Genomic DNA, 21,185 nt, shown 5'->3' with positions numbered 1-21,185 from the left:
GCTCTGTCATGTTCCTCCCTGGCATGATGCTCCATTTTGTCTTTTGTGAACATAGATCATGTTTTTGTAGTTACTTGTTTCTTAGGTGTCCCTGAATACAATATGCTGTTCTTAGTTTGCAGAACTCTTCTTTCTCATATCATCTGTATTCCTAGTTAGAAGGCCTACTCTCATAGTGTAACGAAGGCATGAGGCCTCCTCTAATGGCCTAGCTAGGGCTTGAGGAGTATTCTATTTTTTTTTGTAAATTTTTATTGTGAAAATACCATACGGAGGGGTTACAATTACATGGGCAAGGTAATGAGTGCATTTCTTATCAAGCATTGTTGCCTCCTCCTTTGTTTCCCCTTCCTATCAGTTCCCATCTAGCCCCCACTCCACATGCCCTTCCCCCCCAGTCCTTCCTCCTCTAGTCCTGACCCCCATGCCAAAGTTGTAAAGTTCATTTTTCAACATGTCTTGTACATCTCATTGTTGCAATGGGTCTATCTGTATCCCTATTTAAAAATTTCTTTTTTTCCCTTCTCCTCCACAAATTATACAGACATCAAATACAGTGAAAACAGGGTTTATACCATGGAGGAGGGACATACAATGCAACAAAGAAATCATCTTATAAATATATTAGAAACAATAGCAAGAAAGAACAATCATTTGAGTCCTTATCTTGGGGTTCACTTCATCTAACATCAACTTATCTGACGGTTTCAGGCATATACTAGTTATTGCAAACAAAGGAAACCGTGAGACCTATTTTTCTTTGGGCCTGGCTTACTTCACTTCAGATAACTTTTTCCAAGTCTTTCCATTTCCTAACATATGGGGCAATGTCATTCTTTCTGATGGAGGCATAGAATTCCATTGTGTATATATACCACGTTTTCTTTCCTTTTTTTTTTTAATTGTGAAAATACCATACAGAGGGGTTACAATTACATGGGCAAGGTAGTGAGGACATTTCTTATCAAGCATTGTTGCCTCCTCCTTTGTTTCCCTATACCATCCCTTCCCCTCTCCACCCCTCTCACCCTCATCCTCACCCCCACCCATCTACCCCTCTACAACCCTACCCCCTGCCAAAGTTGTAAAGTTCGTTTTTCTCTGTTTTTAGTGTGTTTTTATAGAATGGGTTTTATTATTTTATATTGTATTTTTTAATTGTGAAAATACTGTACAGAGGGGTTAAAATTACATGGGCAAGATAATGAGTACATTTCTTATCAAGCATTGTAGCCTCCTCCTTTGTTTCCCCTTCCCATCCCTTCCCATCCTCCCCCTACTCTCCCACCCAATCCTCCTCCCAACCCCCACCAAACTTGTAAAGTTCGTTTGTCAACATAAAGGCCTGTACATCTCATTGTTGCAATGGGTCCCCTTGTATTCCTATTTAAACAGTTTATTTTTTCAATTCCCCTCCACAAATTATATCACCATCAAATACAGTGAAAGCAGGGCTTATACCCTGGGCGAGGTACATACAAAGCAACAATGAAATCATCTTATAAATATGTTGAAACAATCGCAAGAAAGAAAAAAAAGCATATGAATCCTTATTTGGGGTTCATTTCGCCTAACATCAACTTGTCTGACAGTTTCTGTTTGTCTCAGACATATACTAGTTATTGCAAATAAGGGAAACCATGGGATCTACATTTCTTTGGGCCTGGCTTATTTCATTTAATATAATTTTTTCCAAGTCTTTCCATTTCCTAACAAATGGGGCAATGTCATTCTTTCTGATGGAAGCATAGAACTCCATTGTGTATATATACCACATTTTCTTGATCCATTCATCTACTGAGGGGCATTTGGGTTGGTTTCATATGCTAGCTATGGTAAATAATGCTGCAATAAACATAGTTGTGCTGGTAGCTTGAGTATGGTCTTGTTTGTGATCATTCAGGTAAATGCCCAAAAGTGGGATTGCTGGATCATAGAAGAGCTCTATGTGGAGTCTTTTGAGGAACCTCCATACTACTTTCCAAAGTGGTTGAAGAAGTTTACAGTCCCACCAACAATGCAGTAGGGTTCCCTTCTGTCCCACGTCCCTTCCAGCATCTGCTGTTATTAGAGTTCTTGATTATGGCCATTATAACTGGGGTGAGGCGGTATCTCAATATTGTTTTGATTTGCATATCTTTTATGGCTAGGGAGGTTGAGCATTTCTTCACGTGTCTATTGGCCATCCTTCTTTCCTCTTCAGAGAAGTTTCTCTGTAAGTCTGTTTTTTTTTATTGGGGGGGGGGTGTCCAGTCGTAGGGTCTGAACTCTTGGCCTGGGCGCTGTCCCTCAGCTCTTCAGCTCTACCACTTGAGCCACAGCGCCACTTCTGGCTTTTTTTCTTTTTGCTTATGTGGTGCTGAGGAATTCAACCCCGGGCCTCATGCATGCAAGGCAAGCACTCTACCACTGAGCCACCTTTCCAGCCTCTCTCTGTAAGTCTTTAGCCCACTTATTTATTGGGCAGTTGTTTCTTTGAGGATTTGTTGTTGGGAGATTTTACTTTTTGAGTTCCAGCTATATTTTAGATATGAGACCCTTATCCAGTGTATGGCTAGTGAAGATCTTCTCCCAATCCGTGGGCTTTCTATTGATCTTAGTAGCTATGTCTTGTGCCACGCAGAAGCTCTGCAATTTCATGCAATCCCATTTGTCCAACATTTCTTTGATTTGTTGTATTTCTAGGTCTCTATTAAGAAATTTTTGGCCTGTGCTAAGGAGACCTAGGTTTTCTCCTATTACATCATGTCATGTTTTCAGAGTGTCTGCTTTGACTCCAAGGTCTTTGATCCATTTGCAGTTGATTCTGGTGCAGGGTGATATAGAAGGATCTAGTTTTAGTTTTCTACAAGTAGTTAACCAATTTTGCCAGCACCATTTACTGAAGAGGCTGTCTTTCTTCCATTCTATTGTTTTAGCTCCCTTATCAAAGATTAGATGGCTATAGGTCTGTAGGTTCATTTCTGGGTTTTCAATTCTATTCCATTGGTCCTGAAGTCTGTTCTTGTGCCAGTACCAAGCAGTTTTGATTACTATGGCTTTGTAGTAGAGAAAGAAATTTGGTATTGATATTCCTCCAGCATTGTTCATTCTGTTAAGGATCATTTTGGCTATTCAGGGTCTTTTATTGTTCCATAAGAATTTTTGGATTGCCTCTTCTGTTTCTTTGAAGAATGCGGTTGGAATATTGATAGATATTGCATTGAATTTGTACATAGCCTTCTGAAGTATTGCCATTTTCACGATGACGATGTTGACCTTTCCAATCCAGGAACATGGGAGGTTTTTCACATTCCAAGTTCTGTTTTGATATCCTTTTTCAAGTTTTTAAAGTTTTCATCATAGATGTCCTTCACTTCTTTGGTTAAGTTAATTCCTAGGTATTTTTTTGTGGGGCTATTACAAATGGAGTTGCTTTCCTGATTTCAGCCACGCTTTTCTCATTGTTGGCATACTGAAAAGCCATTGATTATTGAAGGTTCCTTTTATACCCTGCTACTTTGCCAAAGTTTTGAATCAGGTTGAGTAATTTGGGAATGGAGTCCATGCGATTCTTTAAATACAAGAGCATGTCACCTGCAAAGAGGGAGAGTTTTACTTCATCTTTCCCTATTTGTATCCCTTTTATGTTTGCATCTTGTCTTATTGCTGTAGCTATCCATTCTAATACTAAATTGAAGAGAAGTGGAGAGTGGACATCCTTGTCTTGTTCCTGAGTTAAGAGGAAATGGCTTTAGTTTTTCACCATTGAGTATAATGCTGGCTGTAGGTTTGTCATATACAGCCTTTATTGTATTCAGGAATGTTGTTGGATTCCTAGTTTTTCCAGAACCTTCATCATAAAGGGGTATTGGACCTTGTCAATTGATTTTCTGCATCTATTGAGATAACCATGAGCTACTAATGCTCAACTAAGAATATTTTTATAAAAGAGTATAAGAAGACTCAGGAAGAGTGCTCTCAGAGGCCCATACAGTGGTTCGATAAGCCCATACATATAGTCAAGCTGAAGGCATTATGCAAATCAAGGTATAAATCAGACCTGAGTTTTCATCTTTCCTTTTTTTTTTTTTTTGTTCGATCATGGGGCTTGAACTCTGGGCTTGGGCGCTGTCCCTGCGCTCTTCAGCTCAAGGCTAGCACAGCACCACTTCCAGTTTTCTAGTGGTTTATTGTAGATAAGAGTCTCACCGACTTTCCTGCCAGGGCTGGATTTGAACCATGATCCTCAGATCTCAGCCTCCTGAGTAGCTAGGATTACAGGCGTGAGCCATCAGCACTCGGCTGAGTTTTCATCTTTCTATGGCACAATTGAGTTCACTTAATTATAAGTGAAATAGATGTTGCTTTGGGACTCTCTAATTGATCTTTTTATTTAGCAAATGCTTCAGAAGTTTTTCATCTTTATAGTACTTCTCAATTTCCAACGCATTTTTTAACATACATTATTCCAATGCAGCATTATCAGAGCTAAAATAGGTCTCTCCAGAATATAGATGAAGACATTGAAGCTCAAATAATTAGTACCTGATTGCAGAGCCAAGGGTTGGGAGAAGCTGGAATGTCTAAGAAGTTTAAAGTCTATATAACAGTTTTTCTCAGAAAAAAGTGCTTCAATAATGCTTCACTAATGACTCATACCACCTGTGATCTTAAGTAATCAAAAGGCTGAGATCAAAGAACTACAGCTGGAAGGCAATCAGAGCCGGAAAGTCTATGAGACTCTTTTTCCATTTAACCAGTAAAAAGCTGGAAGTGAGCTGTGGCTCAAATGGTAAAGTGCTGGCCTTAAACAAAAAGCTAATGGCCAGCACCCAGTCTCTCAGTTCAAGCCCTAGTACTGGCACGTGAACACAAAAATCTACCTCCCTATGAGTAAAAGTCATAAGTCACCGCCCGCCACATTGACCTATATTAGATGGAAGTAAATAGCCGTTTCCTTGGAAAGGTCACTGACTACTTAGGTGTTGATCAAAACAGCCATCAGAAAGTAAGCATTATTTTCCAAAATAAGCCAAATTCATTGCTTTTTATTTCTACAATAATGGCCAAATGCCACTGTAATTATTTGAGCATATGTAAGAGTGATTGTGCAAGTGGAGAAATGTAACTTGCAGGTCTTTATTATTTGTGGATGACATAGGAAAGAGAGAACTAAGTTACATTCTACCACCTCCCATTTCTATGACATGACAGACATTAATAATCAACCATGATGCACTTCCTTATTGAATTCAGATGAGGCACTCCTGTTCTCAGTTCTGATTCAGTTACCAAGTAATTGTTCAATTGTCTATTTACCACCTTGTTTTCAGAAAAGATCTGCACAGAGGACCCATTTAAAAACCATACTTGAATCCACATTTTATTTTGAAGTAATATGTAAAACTATTTTTAAATTTTCTTATGCCAGAAACCTGTAAACAAAATAGCCCACATAACTATAATCTGTGCAAAATTATGTCAACATTTACAACAACAAGAAATTTGCAGACCTGCAGACTCAATATATAAAAGTGGCACTCCCTTCGTAATTGCTAAACTTTCCTCTTCAAAAGTGTGGCTGTTATGTGCTTGTTGCAATTGTGGAAATTAATTTTATTCCATGGACCTTATAGAGTCAGTCATTTCCTTACAAAGAAAATTTCACCATGGCATTATTCACTGTGACTCTCTCAGAAGCCAGCAGTTTCTTTCACAAAGTGGAAGGCAGTGCTTTAAATTGGAGTCTCAATCCTCCATAATTGGATCTTTGGCACTCAGTGTAACAAAGCAGCCCATGAGCAAAAAGTTGTTTTAGATTTAAGGATGTGTTACTCTCTTAAGGGAACTTTCTCAGAACACATTTACTTCTTTTTCAAGCTCCATTTTTTTTAACTTCCAGCTCCTAACTTCCTTTTTTATTTTTTGATGCTAGACCTAAGGCTTGAACTCAGAGCCTGGGCACCATTTCTTAGCTTTTATCTTGAGTGTGGAGGTCTACCATTTAAGCTACAACTCAACATCTTTCTGGTGGTTAATTGGAGATAGAAGTCTCATAGACTTCCCTTCCTAGGCTGGCTTTGAACCATGATCCTCAGATCTCAGTCTTCTGAGTAGCTAGGATTACAGCATAAGCCACCAGTGCTTCTTGGCTGTGCTGACAGATGACTTCTGAGCATATATATATATATATATATATATATATATATATATATATATATAGTTGTTGTTGTTGCTGTTTTAAATTGCCTCTAAATTATTCCATCACCTAGGTCTCTCTTCTTCCAAGTTACAGCCACTGATTCAGTGGAAGGGACACTTAGATTTTAAGTTAGGAGACTGTTGGATTGGAGTCTTCTCCTGACACTTTTCAAAGTAGGTTTAACTGTAACTTAGGACTGAATTGGTGGCAAGCAACAGAAACTCAAGTCCAATTGGCTTTAGCAAACAAAGGAGTTTTTCATAGGCATGTGTTTTAAAGGCAGAGCAGGTAGGTGGAGACAGTGAGAAGGAAGAGGAAGCCCATAATAAAGGCCTAGTCTGGGTCATCCTTTGGGAAGCCCGAGGTCCATCTCAGGATCACAGGCCTAGTTTAACCAACAATGTTTAGAAGAAATAATTGTGTATGATCTTAGGTACTTCCAAGTAAATAAATGGAGTTTTAAATTATTGGACATAATTTAAGATGCAGTATGAGCAAAGAGAAAGGCAGTTTCAGGGAAAGTTTCATGAAAGAGAGGGCAAAGGAAGTCAGTATCCCAAAAGGAAAATGAATTGGCAGGCATGCAAAACTACTAAAGAGCAGTGGATGGGGGGAATTTGAAGAGGGCTCAAAGCCACATGGTTAAGAAGCCAGGCCTCCTCCTCCTTGTCCACCACAAGAAGCCCTGTGCTGGAACCTTACTTCATTGTTGGTGGGAGTGTAAACTTGTTCAACCACTTTGGAAAAGAGTATGGAGGTTCCTCAAAAGACTTCACATAGAGCTCCCCTATGACCCAGCAATCCTACTTTTGGGCATTTACCCAAATGTTTACAAACAAGACCACACTAAAGCTACCAGCACAACTATGTTTATTGCAGCATTATTTACCATAGCTAAGATATGGAACCAACCCAGATGCCCCTCAGTAGATGAATGGATCAAGAAAATGTGGTATATATACACAATGGAATTCTATGCCTCCATCAGAAGAATGACATTGCCCCATTTGTTAGGAAATGGAAAGGCTTGGAAAAAATTATATTAAGTGAAGTAAGCCAAGCCCAAAGAAACATAGGTCCCATGGTTTCCCTTATTTGCAATATCTAGTATATGTATGAGTCAAGGAGAAAAGGTCAGATAATATGATGTTAGGAAAATGAACCCTTAGATATGTATGTAAATGGTTTTTTTTCATTCATACATTTGTTTCTAATGCATTTATAAAATTATTTCTTTGTTGTTTTGTATGTCCCTCCCCCACAGTATAACCCCTGCTTTCACTATATTTGATGTCGGTATAATCTGTGGAGGAGAAGGGGAAAAACAAGTCCTTTAAGGATACAGATGGACCCGTGGCAACAATGAGAAGTATAAGTTGTCATGTTGAAAACGAACTTTACAACTTTGGGGGGGAGAATTGGGTGGGGGAGGCGGGGGGAGGCTGGGAAGGGATGTGAAGGGTAAACAAAGGAGGAGGCTGCAATGCTTGATAAGAAATGTACTCATTATCTTGCCCATGTAATTGTAACCTCTCTGTATAGTATGTTCACAAAAAATAAATTAATTAACTAAAAAAAAAAAAGAAGCCCTGTGCTGAAAACTGCACTGGTCATCTCTTCATCAACCTTTTCCCATAGAGAGAGGCCAATAAACCAACATAAAAACTGCCATCTATATACACCCACCTGCCAGCTCTATTATATGATTCATCATTTATTTGATTCATCATTTATCAATGTCTACCATGGAGCAAAATCTTCAGCTAGACATTTTTGTTGTGTTGCTGTTGGTCATGAGGCTTGAACTCAGCCTGGCCGCTCTCCCTGAACTCTTTGGCTCAAGGCTTGCACTCTCCCACTTTGAGCCACAGTACCACTTTTGGTTGTCTGGTGGTTAATTGGAGGTAAGAGTCTCACAGACTTCCCTACCCAGGCTGGCTTTAAATCACATCCGCAGATCTCAGCCTCCTGAGTAGCTTGGATTGCAGGCATTTTCTGCCACCCCTGACTACAAAACATTGATACTTACAAAATGCTGAAGCTGGATGCTGGTGGCTCACACCTGTAATCCAACTACTCAGGAGGCTACAATTGATCTGAGAATTGCAGTTCAAAGCCAGTCTGTGTAGGAAAGTTTGTGAGAATCTTATCTCCAATTTACAAGCAAAATGTCTTCAGCAGACATGGTCCAGGTGGTAAAATGGTAAGAGTGTCAGCCTTGAGCCAAAAGGCCAAGGGAGAGAATGAGGCTCTGAGTTCAAGCCCCAATACTGGCACAAAATTCAAAAACAAAAGAGACAAGTGCCAGTGTCTCATGCCTATAATCCTAAGTCCTCAGGAGGCTGAGATCTGAGGATCACAGTTTGAAGCCAGTCCAGGCAAAGAAGTCCACAAGACTCTCATCTGCAATAAACTATTCAGAAAAAGCTGGAAGTGGCACTGTGGCTCAAGTGTAGAGCCCTAGCCTTGGGAACAGAGTCTCAGAGACAGTGCCCAGGACCTGAGTCCAAGCCCCAGAACTGGCAATAAAAAGGAAAAAGCAAAAGAAAGTTGAGCAAAATGAGTAATAAGGGGCTGGGAAGGTGTCTCAGTGGTAGAGTGCTTGCATTGCATGCATGAGGCCCTGGGTTGGATTCCTCAGCACCACATAAGCAGAAAATGCTGGAAGTGGTGCTGTGGCTCAAGTGGTAGAGTGCTAGCCTTGAGCTGAAGAGCTGAAGGACAGCGCCCAGGCCCAGAGTTCAGTCTCCATGACCACCCCCCAAAAGAGTAATAACAATAATTAGTAGATGTTTATATATACCACAATAATCAATTATAAATGATGAAAATTGAAAGAAAAATATTCACTTGGTATGTATATTATTCTCTTCATATGTGGGTCTATTTATATACATATATATAAACTCACATATATGTAAGTTTACATGCTTGTATATATGCAGTTAGGTTTTCCTATATGTACATGGATGTACTTAACTATAGGCAATTGTTCTTGTGTAAATATATGTAAACATATATACATATGAAAACATATACATACATACATATACACATATCTTACTAGAAAATAAAGCTAACTGATAAAAGTCCCAGAATGTTTATTTATTGAAAGCTTTTGAAAGAAAAGTGCTGACATATCGCCTTAAAAATAACTTGACATGGGGCTGGGAAGGTGGCTCAGTGGTAGAGCGCTTGCCTTGCACACATGAGGCCCTGGGTTCAATTCCTCAGCACCACATAAGCAAAAAGAAAAAAGCCAGAAGTGGCGCTGTGGCTCAAGCGGTAGAGCACTAAGCCTTGAGCTGAAGAGCTGAGGGACAGCGCCCAGGCCCAGAGTTCAGGCCCCACGACCAGACACCCCTCCCCCCCAAAAAAGAAGAAAAAAATAACGACATGCTGGGAAGTTGGCTCAGTGGTAGGGTGTTTGCCCTGCATGCATAAGCCTCTGAGTTCAATTGCTTATGTGGTAACACCACATAAGCAGAAAAAAGCCAAAAGTGGCACTGTGGCTCAAGTGGTAGGGCACTGGCCTCGAGCTGAAGAACTGGGGGACAGCACCCAAGCCCAGAGTTTAACCCCCACGATTGACAAAAAAATTTAAAAAAAAAAATTGACTTTTTAAATCTGTCACCTCTTGCCATGGAGTTGTTGTCTAAGAGGGTAGGCATGCAGACTGCACACATGCTATGTTTGGTGGTGACACCAGAACTTTTGCAGTTTGGGTTGCTCAGGTTGGGGCTGGAGGCAGAGAGCTCTGTTTTTCAGTTATCACTTTTGTTGGCTTCATCAATTTAGAAGTGGTCAAGAACTTGAGTTCCTAATGTGTATTTTTTGAATAGGTAGGTGTGTGTGTGTGTGTGTGTGTGTGTGTGTGTGTGTGTGTGTGTGTGTGTATTTGTCTGTAGAATCCCAGTATGTTAGTTTGGGTTCAGATCCAGGAATGTCAGTTTAAAATGAAGGTGAAAGTGTAAAATGTGTTTTGCTTCCTTGTGAAATGGCACTGTGTGTGACAGAGGTGCTGCTTATTACTCTGTAATGACTAATGCTGATGGAAGGACTGCTCACTCTTTCCATCTTGACCACTCCAGCACCAGGCCAGCACATTTATTCTGTGAATGATGTGTTTTTCTGGTCTCTACAAGAGACTGCAATGCTATCCCCAGAGTGTTTTGTGAGATCACTGTAATGCCAACAGTTCTTTCAAGCTTTCCACAAGCATCTGATCATTGCATAGCCCTGAAATAGTCTTAGAGAAAGGTAGCATGGGGCCTTATCTGCTTCTTTTGTTGGTGTTCTTGTTGTTTTGTCATTGGGGGACGGGGGAGAGGGGCTTGAACTCTGGGCCTGGGTGCTGTTCCTCAGCTCCTCAGCTCAAGGCAAGTACTCTACCACTGGAGCCACAGCCCCACTTCTAATTTTCTAGTGGTTAATTGGAGAGTCTCATGGTCTTTATTGCACAGGCTGGCTTTGAACCGTGATCCTGAGATCTCAGCCTCCTGAGTTCCTAGGATTACAGGTGTGAGACACCAGTGTCCAGCTCATCTGTCTCTTTCTCACAGAGAACCTGAAGCCACCTCTGCTGTCCTGGGACAGTGGATGATGTGTGCACAGAGCTGACCACACAATGGAATTCTTTACAGTTTTTTTTTTTCCTGTCCTCCTCTTTATTTTTCTTTCATGCTGATACTGAAGCTTGAACTCATGCCTAGGTGCTGTTCCTTAGCCCTCACTGCTTAAGGTTGCTGCTCTACCACTTGAGCTACAGCAAGATTTTTAGCTTTTCATGGTTAATTGGAGATAAGAGTCTTATGGGCTTTCTTGCCCAGGCAGCCTTCAAACTGTCAACCTCAAATCTTAGCCTCCTAAGGGATAAGGATTAAAGGCATGAGCAACTGGTGCCCAGCTGCCTTTCCTTCTCCTCCTCAACTTTCTCCTTGTCCTCTGCCTTAGAGGAGGATCCTCTTTAGAGGATCCTCTCAGGCTTTTTGGAGGGTGATTGGAGATAATCGTCTCATGGACTTTTTTCTTGTCTCGGCTGCCTCTAAATCATGATCCTCAGATATCTCCTGAGTAGCTAGGATTTCAGACATGAGCACTGGTGCCAGGCTTTCTAGTTTAACTTTATTTTAGTGCTAGTACTGGGGCTTGAAGACTAGGACATGTGCTGTCCCTTAGGTTTTTTACTCATGGGTGATAGTACAACATTTGAGCAACATGTTCACTTCCAGCATTTGGTTGGCTAAATGGAGATGATACTCTCCTCTCTGGAGCTTTTCTCCCTAGGTTGGTTTTGAAATGGGGACCTCAGATGTCTGATTCCAGAATAGCTAGGATTAGGTATGTGAGGCACTGGTGCCAGATATCAATAGTACTTCTTGAGAGAGGCACATCATAGATATGAAAAAGAGGGGCATGAGTCATGTGACCATTGGATCTGGGAGAGTGTCTACCAGGGTATAACCAGGGAAGAAGGGTTTACGAAAACAGGACAAAGCCTGTGACTGTGAGGGGCAAGGGATGGAAGGGATGCGAGGGCTGAATAGTGGCAGATAGGAGGATGCTATGATGGATCCTGGAGGCCTAGGGTATCCTGAGGGCATTACTACTAATGAACTAAAACACCGTTGAGCCTTGAGCAGAGTGGTGACATGACTGCTCTTAACAATCGTCATCCTAATGTTCAGCCATTGAGAATCAGTAGCAGAAGAACATAGGTGGAGGTAGTGAACCCACTTAAGTTACTCATTTGGCCATGTGAAGAGTTGTACTGACTTTTAGTGTGACACACACACACACAGAAGTTGGGGCTGAGGAATGGGGCACTTCCAACTCCACAGCATGCTGCCTCTTCCACCTCAAGAGATGCTCCCTTCCAGGTGTGGACACATGCACAGGTGCACATGTGCTTGTGAAGAGACTGGTAGAGTTATGCAGAGAGCCCGAGAGAACAGATAGCACAGAACAGAAACAGAATAATTTAGGACACCCCAGAGCTCATAGCAGAGGCACCTACACCAGACTGAGAAAGGAGGGAAGATTAGCTAGAATGTGCTGCCAGGATCCAGATCTAAATGATGAGAAGACATTAGTAGCCTTAGGAGGAAGTAGTGCAAGAAGTCAGGGCAACACCATGTGGGAAGTTCTGAAGCAAAAGAAAGGAGAGTTTGGAAACCAGTCCAAAGTGTGAGCAAGGAAATGGAATGTCATCATAATCATGAGGGGAAGAACAAGTAGCCTAAGGAGAAAATAGTACAAGAGGTCAGGAACCAATCCAGATGCCCATCAATAGATTAATGGATCAAGAAAATGTGATGTATATTATATGCATTATATTATATATAATATATAATATGTATATAATGAAATTCTATGCCTCCATCAGAAAGAATGACATCAACCCATTTGTTAGGAAATGGAAAGCCTTGATAAAAATTATATTAAGTGAAGTAAATCAGACCCAAAGAAACATAGGTCCCACAGTTTCCCTTATTTGCAATAACTAGTAAATGTCTGGGACAAGTAGAAAAGATCAAAAGCTATGTACATATGACCAGATAAGATGAAGTAAGTGAAATGAACCCCAAGATAGGGACACAAGTGGTTTTTTCTTTCTTGCTATTGTTTCTAACATATTTACAAGGTACCATGTGATTTTTTTGGTTGCTTTGTATGTTCCTCCCCCATGGTATAACCCCTGTTTCTGCTGTATTTGATGTTGATATAATTTGGGGAGGGGAATGGAAAAAACAAAATGTCTAAATAGTAATACAGTTGGACCCATTGCAGCAATGAGAGGTACAAGACGTTATGTCGAAAAACGAACTTTACAAATTTGGCGCGGGGGGCGGGGGTGTTGGTAGGGTAGGGAGGTGTGGAGAGACGATGGGGGTGGTTGGGAAGGGATGGGAAGGGGAAACAAAGGCGGAGGCAACAATACTTGATAAGAAATGTACTCATGGGGGGGGGGGGCGGGATCTCTCCTGTGCTGTCCTGTGGCCTCATCGAGTTCGCTGGCTTCTCTGAGCTGGGTCTCAGCATTTCAGGATCAAGTGCAGTTCTCTGCAAGAAAACCATGTTTTTAGGACCTCAGGGTCCTTCCCTTAGGAAAGCCCTCCCCCACCCCGCCCCCCAAAAGAGCTGGCTTGATGATGGTCAGACTCTTGGTAGGACAGGCATCAGAATGGCTGCATGTAAAGACTGGGGCTGTCAACTCTGTGGAAGGTTTGAATCACCTACTATGTTGAACGCCTACTATGTGCTGGCCAGCAGCAGGGTAAGCAAAGAGGACAGAGGGGCTGGGAAGGTGGATCAGTGGTAGAGCGCTTGCCTTGCATACATGAGGCCCTAGGTTCGATTCCCCAGCACCACAAAAGAAAAAAGAAAAAAAAGCCGGAAGTGGCACTGTGGACCAAGTGGTAGAGAGCTAGCCTTGAGCTGAAGAGCTGAGGGACAGCACCCAGGCCCAGAGTTCAGGCCCCACGACTGGACCCAAAAAAAAAAAAAAAAAAGAAAGAAAATGCAAAGAGGACAGAGACCTCTGCCCTGTGCAGCTTGCCTTCCAATGCAGGAGAAAGAAGATACACACTTTAACAAAGTGACAAAATAAAGGCTTTATGCGGGAGACCTCGTAGAGGGCGAGATGGATTTTGTTTTTGTTTTTTGCATGCCCAATGAGGTAATGAGTCTTGTGGCTATAGGGAGAGAAATAATGTAATTAAAAGGAAAAGCCCAGTGCAAAGGTCATGAGGTAGATGAGCCCTTGATATGTGTGTGTGTGTGTGTGTGTGTGTGTGTGAGAGAGAGAGAGAGAGAGAGAGAAACAGCAGGAGAAGTTCAGAGAGGGAGCTGACATGGCATCGTGTGAGCTTGTAAAGACCAATATTTGAGCCATACCTCCATTTCCAGCTTTTTGCTAGTCAGTTGGAGACTTAAAAAAAAAATCACTGGGCTCCAGTGGCTCACGCCTATAATCCTAGCTACTCAGGAGGCTGAGATCTGAGGATCACGATTCAAAGCCAGCCTGGGCAGGAAAGTCTATGGGACTCTTATCTCCAATAAACCACCAGAAAACCTGAAGTAGTGCTGTGGCTCAAGTTGTAGAGCTCTAGCCTTGAGCTGAAGAGCTCAGGGACAGCACCCAGGCCCAGACTTCAAGCACCATGACCGAAACCACAACAACAAAAATCTTAGTTTTGTCTGCCTGGGCTGGTTTTTTGTTTTTTGTTTTTTTTTGGGGGGGGGTCCGGTCTTGGGGCCTGAACTCTGGGCCTGGGCGTTGTCCCTCAGCTCTTCAGCTTAAGGCTAGCGCTCTACCACTTGAGCCACTGTGTCACTTCCGGCTTTTTTTTCTGCTTATGTGGTGCTGAGGAATTGAACCCAGGGCATCAGGCATGCAAGGCAAGTGCTCTACCACTGAGCCACTTTCTCAGCCCCCCTGGGCTGGTTTTTGTGACCCTCAGATCTCAGCCTCCTGAGTAGCTAGGATTACAGGATTACAGGCGTGAGCCATTGGCATCCAGCTCTCCAAATTCTTTATTCAGCCACTTAACACAGAGTCACAAAGAGGCTGAACATAACACAGGTGCTGGGTGGGATGTTGAACTAAAAGCATGAGGCAGGATCCCTGCTTAGGAGGCACAATGAGCCCTTAAAAGCATCAGCACCCTCTCCCCCACCCTCTCTCTTTTTTCTCTCCTTTGTCCACCCCCATGTGTTTGCATCCTGAAATGGTCAGGCAGGGGAGGATAAAGGACACTTATTGTGATCAGTCTGGAGGACGTGAGGGTGGGGGTTGGGCAGCACCTTGGGGGCCTGGGCACATCCTTGTCTATTGTTTTACCTAGTTCACTTATTTGTGGTTGGTTATTTTTGTGGGTCAGTACTGGGGCTCGAACTTAGGACCAAGGTACTGTCCCTTAGCAACCCCTTCCCTCTCAAGGTTAGCGTTCTACCACTTGGGCCACACATACGCTTTTGACTTTTTATTGGTTAATTGGAAGTAAGATTCTCATAAACTTTTCCTGCCCAGGCTGGCTGCAAACCACGATCCTCAGGTCTCAGCCTCCAGAACAGCTGGGACATCGTGTTTGTTAAGCAACCCCAACAGACCAAACCACCGTATGCCACATCTTTTGGGGACTGGTACTGGTGCTGGTGCTTTCTTGTAGCAACTCTTCTCCACATCTCCATTTGAACATCTCTTGAGAGTTGGGAGTGAGATTCTCTCCAGTCCCAATGCAGAGCCTTAGGGACCACTCCAACTGGCAAATAAGCAACCTCTCCTCAACATCCACCTTCCCCTCACAAGCCCCCTACTACATGTGTCATTATGGTGAAAATCATGCAAATAACTTCAGCGGGGGAGAGGAGGAAGTCTCTCAGCAAATGGCTATTCAAAAATGTAATAAAATTAACCCTATAATGTGATCTGGGCCTCCCCCCCCCCCCAAAAAAAAAGAAATGTACTCATTCCCTTGCTCTTGTAACTGTAACCCTTCTGTACAGTATTTTCACAAGAAAAATAGCTTATTAAAAAACAAACAAAAGAAGTCAGGACAACACCATGTGGGAAGTTCTGAAGTGAAATAAAGGAGTTTGGAAACCATTCCAGAGTGTGGGCAAGGAAATGGAATATGGTCATAACCAGGAGGGAAGAAATCCTGAAATACATTCTTATTCCTAGGAGTAGAAGGTCCTTGTGTGGACTGTGTTGGCTTAGCAATCCTTTGTTTGGTCTCTGATTACTAGATTTTTCTTGCCACCTGTAGAGTAAGTGGAGTAAGCCAGGCTGTCTCACCACAGCTTCTGGAGGGTTTGGGGTCTATACTTGTCCCACATTGGGATTCAGCTGTTTCGGCATTTGCATGTAACCTAGAGTCACGTGTGCAGGGGCCACCTTATGCAAGTAGCCTGGAGAAGTGGGTGAGCATGCATGGCCTTGAGAGGCCATCTTTGCCTCTTTTGCAATGCACTCTCTCAGCACTTAGCCTCTTAGAGAATCAAGTACTAGTTCTCATGACTCTGTGGGATTACTGGACTTAACGTGGTTCTGATTCCTGTGGTGTGGGCTGAGACTACTCTAATGGCCCCATTGCACAGCCCTGTTCACTTTCTTTTAGAACACTGAAGGCAAGCGGTTTAACCCCAGCAGTGAGAAACTTAGTTACAGTTGGCCACTAGCCAAGAACATGCAGTTTAGCCCAGGCTGTGTCGAGGCCACTTTACTTTCAACACAAAAGCGAATGCAGAAGAAGTTTGGCTGTATTTGGAGATTTGTTTCACATCATCAAATGAAGGCTGGAATCCACAAACTGAATATATTTACAGGTCTGACAACTAGGAGGCAATTAACCCTTCTCTCATTACCCCTTCCTCTCCGGCAGCCACAAAGTGTCAGTTTTTTCTTTCCTTCCTTTTTATCCTAATTAGACCCATGCAGTAGGGTGAAAGGTGGCCCATGAGAAATTAGAACAATGTCACCAAAGCCCCTTTGATCTTAGGGAGATGGAGGGGAGTTTCTGCTCTTGGACAGGGAGGAGCTGGGTGTGGTGTTGGTGTCACAGCCAGACTGTGGCAGCCATCTGCCTAGCTCCATGATTGGGGTATGTTGCTTAGTGTGTCTGTGTCTCCATCTCTTCCAGTTCCCAGGACTCTATTGCTCTTATCTGAGGGGAAAATTCTATGTGACACTACTTAGAATGGCAAAGAAAGCATCATTCTGTGTCTGAAAAATGGTTTCTTTCAAAGATAGTGATGAACTGGCTTGGAGATCTCAGACCCAGAAATCAAGAGGATACAGACTTCTTTAAAAAAATATAGTATGTTTACAGCCAGGTGCCAGTGACTCATGTCTGTAATCCTCCCTACTCAGGAGGCTGAGATCTGAGGATTGCAATACAAAGCCAGCAGGGCAGGAAAGTCTGTGAGAATCTCATCTCCACTAAACTATGAAAAAAGCAGAAGTAGAACTGTGGTTGAAGTGCTAGCCTTGCGCCCTTGCGCAAAATAAGTTCATGGACCATGAATAAGCCCTGAGATCAAGTCCTGGCACTAGCACCAAAAAAATTTACCCAAGCAGACTGTAAACTCACACCTGTAATCCTACCTATCAGGAGGTTGAGACGTAGAGGAATGAGGTTCAGAATCAACCTGAAAGAAAAGTCCTCCATACTCAATTTCCCATTAACCAGCACAACACTGGACTGGCTCAAGTGGTAGAATGTTAGCTGTGAGCCAGAAAGGATTATGGTTCAGGGTTAGACCTGGCAGACAAAGCTAGGCATGAACCCCTGAGTTTATGCCCCAGTAGGCATAAAAGAAATAAATGTTCATGCTTGTTATTACTGTTACTCAGCAGGCAGAGAGAGCACAATCAGGTTTGATGCCTTCCTATATAGAAATAGCAAGGTTCTTGTAAACAGAAGGGTCTGTGGGACATAGCTCAAAGTAGAAATGTAGGACAGTCCTTGAAAAATGATCATGATAGGAAAAGTTTAAATGGGATAGTAAGTATGAATTCATGGGAATTGTCCCTTCCTCTCCACATGAGCTCCTCAAGTGCAAACACAGGCTCAGCAAACGGCTCCAGTCCCTTGCCTCCAGTCTTGGGCCTCTGGCCTCAAGCCTTCAGTGCCTTTTTGAAAGCCATTACAAAGGACTCCAATACCCAAGGTGGAAGGCAGGGGGCAGAATGTCACTTCCTTCCTGGCTTTCTTCAGTGTCACACTGAGTCTTTTCCTTGTTTATTCTACATGCTAGATTTGCTAGCTAGTCATTTTAATCATTAGAAAAACAACCACCAACAAACAATCTGCTGCTTTTGGAGTTGATAAGTAAGAAGAGATTAAATAACCAGGGAAAGTTAGAGACAAAGTAACTTTTCCAAGTCATGGGCTAGCTCTCAAGATGGGGCTAGAATGCAAACTTCCTCAGTCCCAGCAGGAGTTTTAGATTGGTAATTAAGCTCCTCCAGAATTCCTTTCTCCTACTTAAAGATAATTATGGCCCGAAATCTCACTACATTAACTGCATAACTATTCCATCTGTAAGTTCCTTGTAGAATCACTACTACTACTACTACTACTACTACTACTACTACTACTACTACTTCAGTTTAAATACATCTTTTGTTTTTTTCTACAGTGCTTTTTTTGTTGTTGTTGGTCCTAGAACTTGAACTCAGGGCCTGGGCAACTGTCCTTGAGCCTCTCTGTGCTCAAAGCTATTCTCTGGGCTCTACCACTTGAGCCACAGCACCATTTCTGGCTTTTTTGTGTTTATGTGGGGCTGAAGAACTGAACCCAGGCCTTTATGAATGGGAGACAAGCACTCTACCACTAAGCCCCATTCCCAGCCCCTCCACAGTGCCTTTTGATCCATCAGGGTTGAATTTCTTTCTTAAACTAACACCTTCAGTTTGTGTTGTTGCTGTGGTTTTATTTAGGTTGTTTGTTTCTGACATTGTCACTTGCTTTCTGGAAAACTATAGAGGTTAATCATATGTGAGATTATTTTCTGCCCTGCCACTGTGGTTGAGGCTATGCACAAATGCCAGCTTTATAGCAAGCTGTATGAGAATTAAAAAAATGGTACATTAAAAATAAATACCTAGCACTTTTGTGATTTAATATGCATCTTGTTCTTCAGCCTGCTTTATAAACTGATTGACTGTGTCGTTTTCCTTATGAAATTCAATGTTCCTATTTATTTTATTTTAAAAGGGACAATTTATTAGACATTTGGATAATTAATTAGATGAGAGTGTCAAACAGGAAATCTCTGTCTGAACAGTCTTAGTTTACCTGCTTTGTGTCTACAAAGTGTGGCTGGAGAGATTGGAAGTGTTGTGTGAGTTGTAGAGTTTTGGCTTCTCTTGGGATATCTGCAGAGCTGACCCGCATGTAGGTATTGCCCTACAAAGTATCGGACTGTGATAGGTGGTGGTCCTAGTATGTGTGTAGTCCACTAGACAATAACGGGCTGTGATTGGTGGTTGTCCTCTCAGGGCTGACCTCTATCAGTTCCATGGTATACTTGTTCATTCGTATGTCTTCTGTGCCTGGCTCATGAATGATATCCATGACCTTCACCTTTCTTTACTCTGTGCTCCTGGGATTGGATGCCTCTTCCTTCCATCCTGATAACATCTCCCACCTTTAAGGCACAGAAGAGGTGTGATGACACCAGCCACTCATGGCCAATCCTAGCTATTTCAGTAGGTTAAGATCTGAGGATCATGGTTCAAAGCTAGTCCAGGCAGGCAAATCCCAAGTAACTCTTGAATTCACCAGCAAAAAGCTGGATGTGGAAAGGAGGTATGGCTCAAGTGGTAGAGTGCCAGCCTTGAGGAGAAAAGACAAGTGAGAGTTTGAAGCTCTGAGTTCAGGTCGTAGTACTGGCATACCAAACAACAGTGTTGTTGAGGGAGAGGGAAGAGAGAGCAGAGTGCCAGAACCCTCACTCAGTCACTCATAGTATCCCGGGGCACTTTACTTGCATTACATGTCCTGACTCCAAATAGGACCAGTTTCAGAACTGTATCCCAAATAACTTGGATATGATTCATGGTAAACTAAGCTCATGAGTTTCAGGGTTTTGTTGCCTGAGGGTAAATGCACACAAAGTAGTAGTAATCATACTTGTAATTATGTGATCAATCAGTAGGCATGAATCAATAATCATTAGTCATTTCTTGTCATAGTGAAGGATGCACAGTAATGTTTGAATGTACAACTAATGTTTCTTGGATACAGTCATGCCTTATCACTCAGGTTGCAGGGGTCTTCACATGCTCCTCCCAGTGACTTAGCATGACAATAACATCTTAGCTTGTTCCTTGATGTGCTAATGGAGAGGGAAATGTGACAATGTGGAATGTGCCATCTTCCAAAAGAACACAAAAGAACAACCCAAAAGCAAAAGCACAGATCCGTGTGTTCTGTAGCAGTGTGAAGATGACATTTTACCTGCTCTAGATAAAAATGAGAAGCAGAGGGACAAGGAGCAGTGGTTTATGGAGCAATACCCCTTTGCCACCTCTGAATGAACCCCACCTTCCCTTGCCAACTTGCAACAAGCCTGCCAAGCCACATGCAAATCCACAAAGTTCTTTTTTTTTTTTTGGTAGTACTGGTGTTTGAACTCATGGCCTCACAAATGCTTATCAGGTTTGCTCACTTGACTGGTGCTCTACCAGTTGAGACATGTCTTCTGTTTTGCTTTTTGCTGGTTGCTTTGGAGATTAAGTCTCTGGGACTTATCTTCCCAGGTTGACTTTGATCTTAGTCCTTTGGATCTCTCTCCCATGAGAGGCTATGATTCTAGGGATGAGCTGTCAGCACCTGGATCACAACTAGTTTTACAATGTCCATTAGGAGGACCAAAAAGACTCAGAAGATTAAATGACTTTTATAGATAATAGGGATAGAGGGTCACCCTGACCCGAGAGCCCCCTTCTGTCACAAAGGGAGGCCTTGATTCCATGGTTTTTGCAACCCTTCCTACACAGATAGCATCTTATTTAGAGTGGCGTTACTTTTCACATCTACGGAGATAATTGCTTGCTACTGGTAAACTCTGTCTCTAACTAACAGAGATGTTCTCAGTACTCCCAAAATAAACACCATGAAAGCAAAGATTATGTCTGTCTTTGCTATAGACAATCCCCCAGTGACCACAAAAAAATCTGCACACTTAGAAGGCAATCTGAAAATATTTGTCAACTAAATGTTTGTTTTTATGATAACTAAGTGATTGCTTTAACACAGGAGAGATTGTACATGTCTTAAAGGGAGCATATGTGTTGTGGGACCTATGTCTTTGCCAATCAACTTAGGACTGAAAGTCCCTGCAATTCCTGGGTGAGCAGGGAGAAAAGGGCTTCATAAATCAGCACCATAGGTCACACAAAAAACCCTGTGCCAGGCACTCTTAGGTCCTCCGGGGAGTCCTTTGTTGCTTACCTATGACCACCAGGTGGCAGTGTATAGTCCCTCAACCC

The sequence above is a fragment of the Dipodomys spectabilis genome, unplaced genomic scaffold (assembly GCF_019054845.1).
Source record: "Dipodomys spectabilis isolate Male_0828 unplaced genomic scaffold, ASM1905484v1 ptg000108l, whole genome shotgun sequence".
In the NCBI taxonomy this organism is placed as follows: domain Eukaryota; kingdom Metazoa; phylum Chordata; class Mammalia; order Rodentia; family Heteromyidae; genus Dipodomys; species Dipodomys spectabilis.
Note: the sequence above shows the minus strand (reverse complement) of the source record.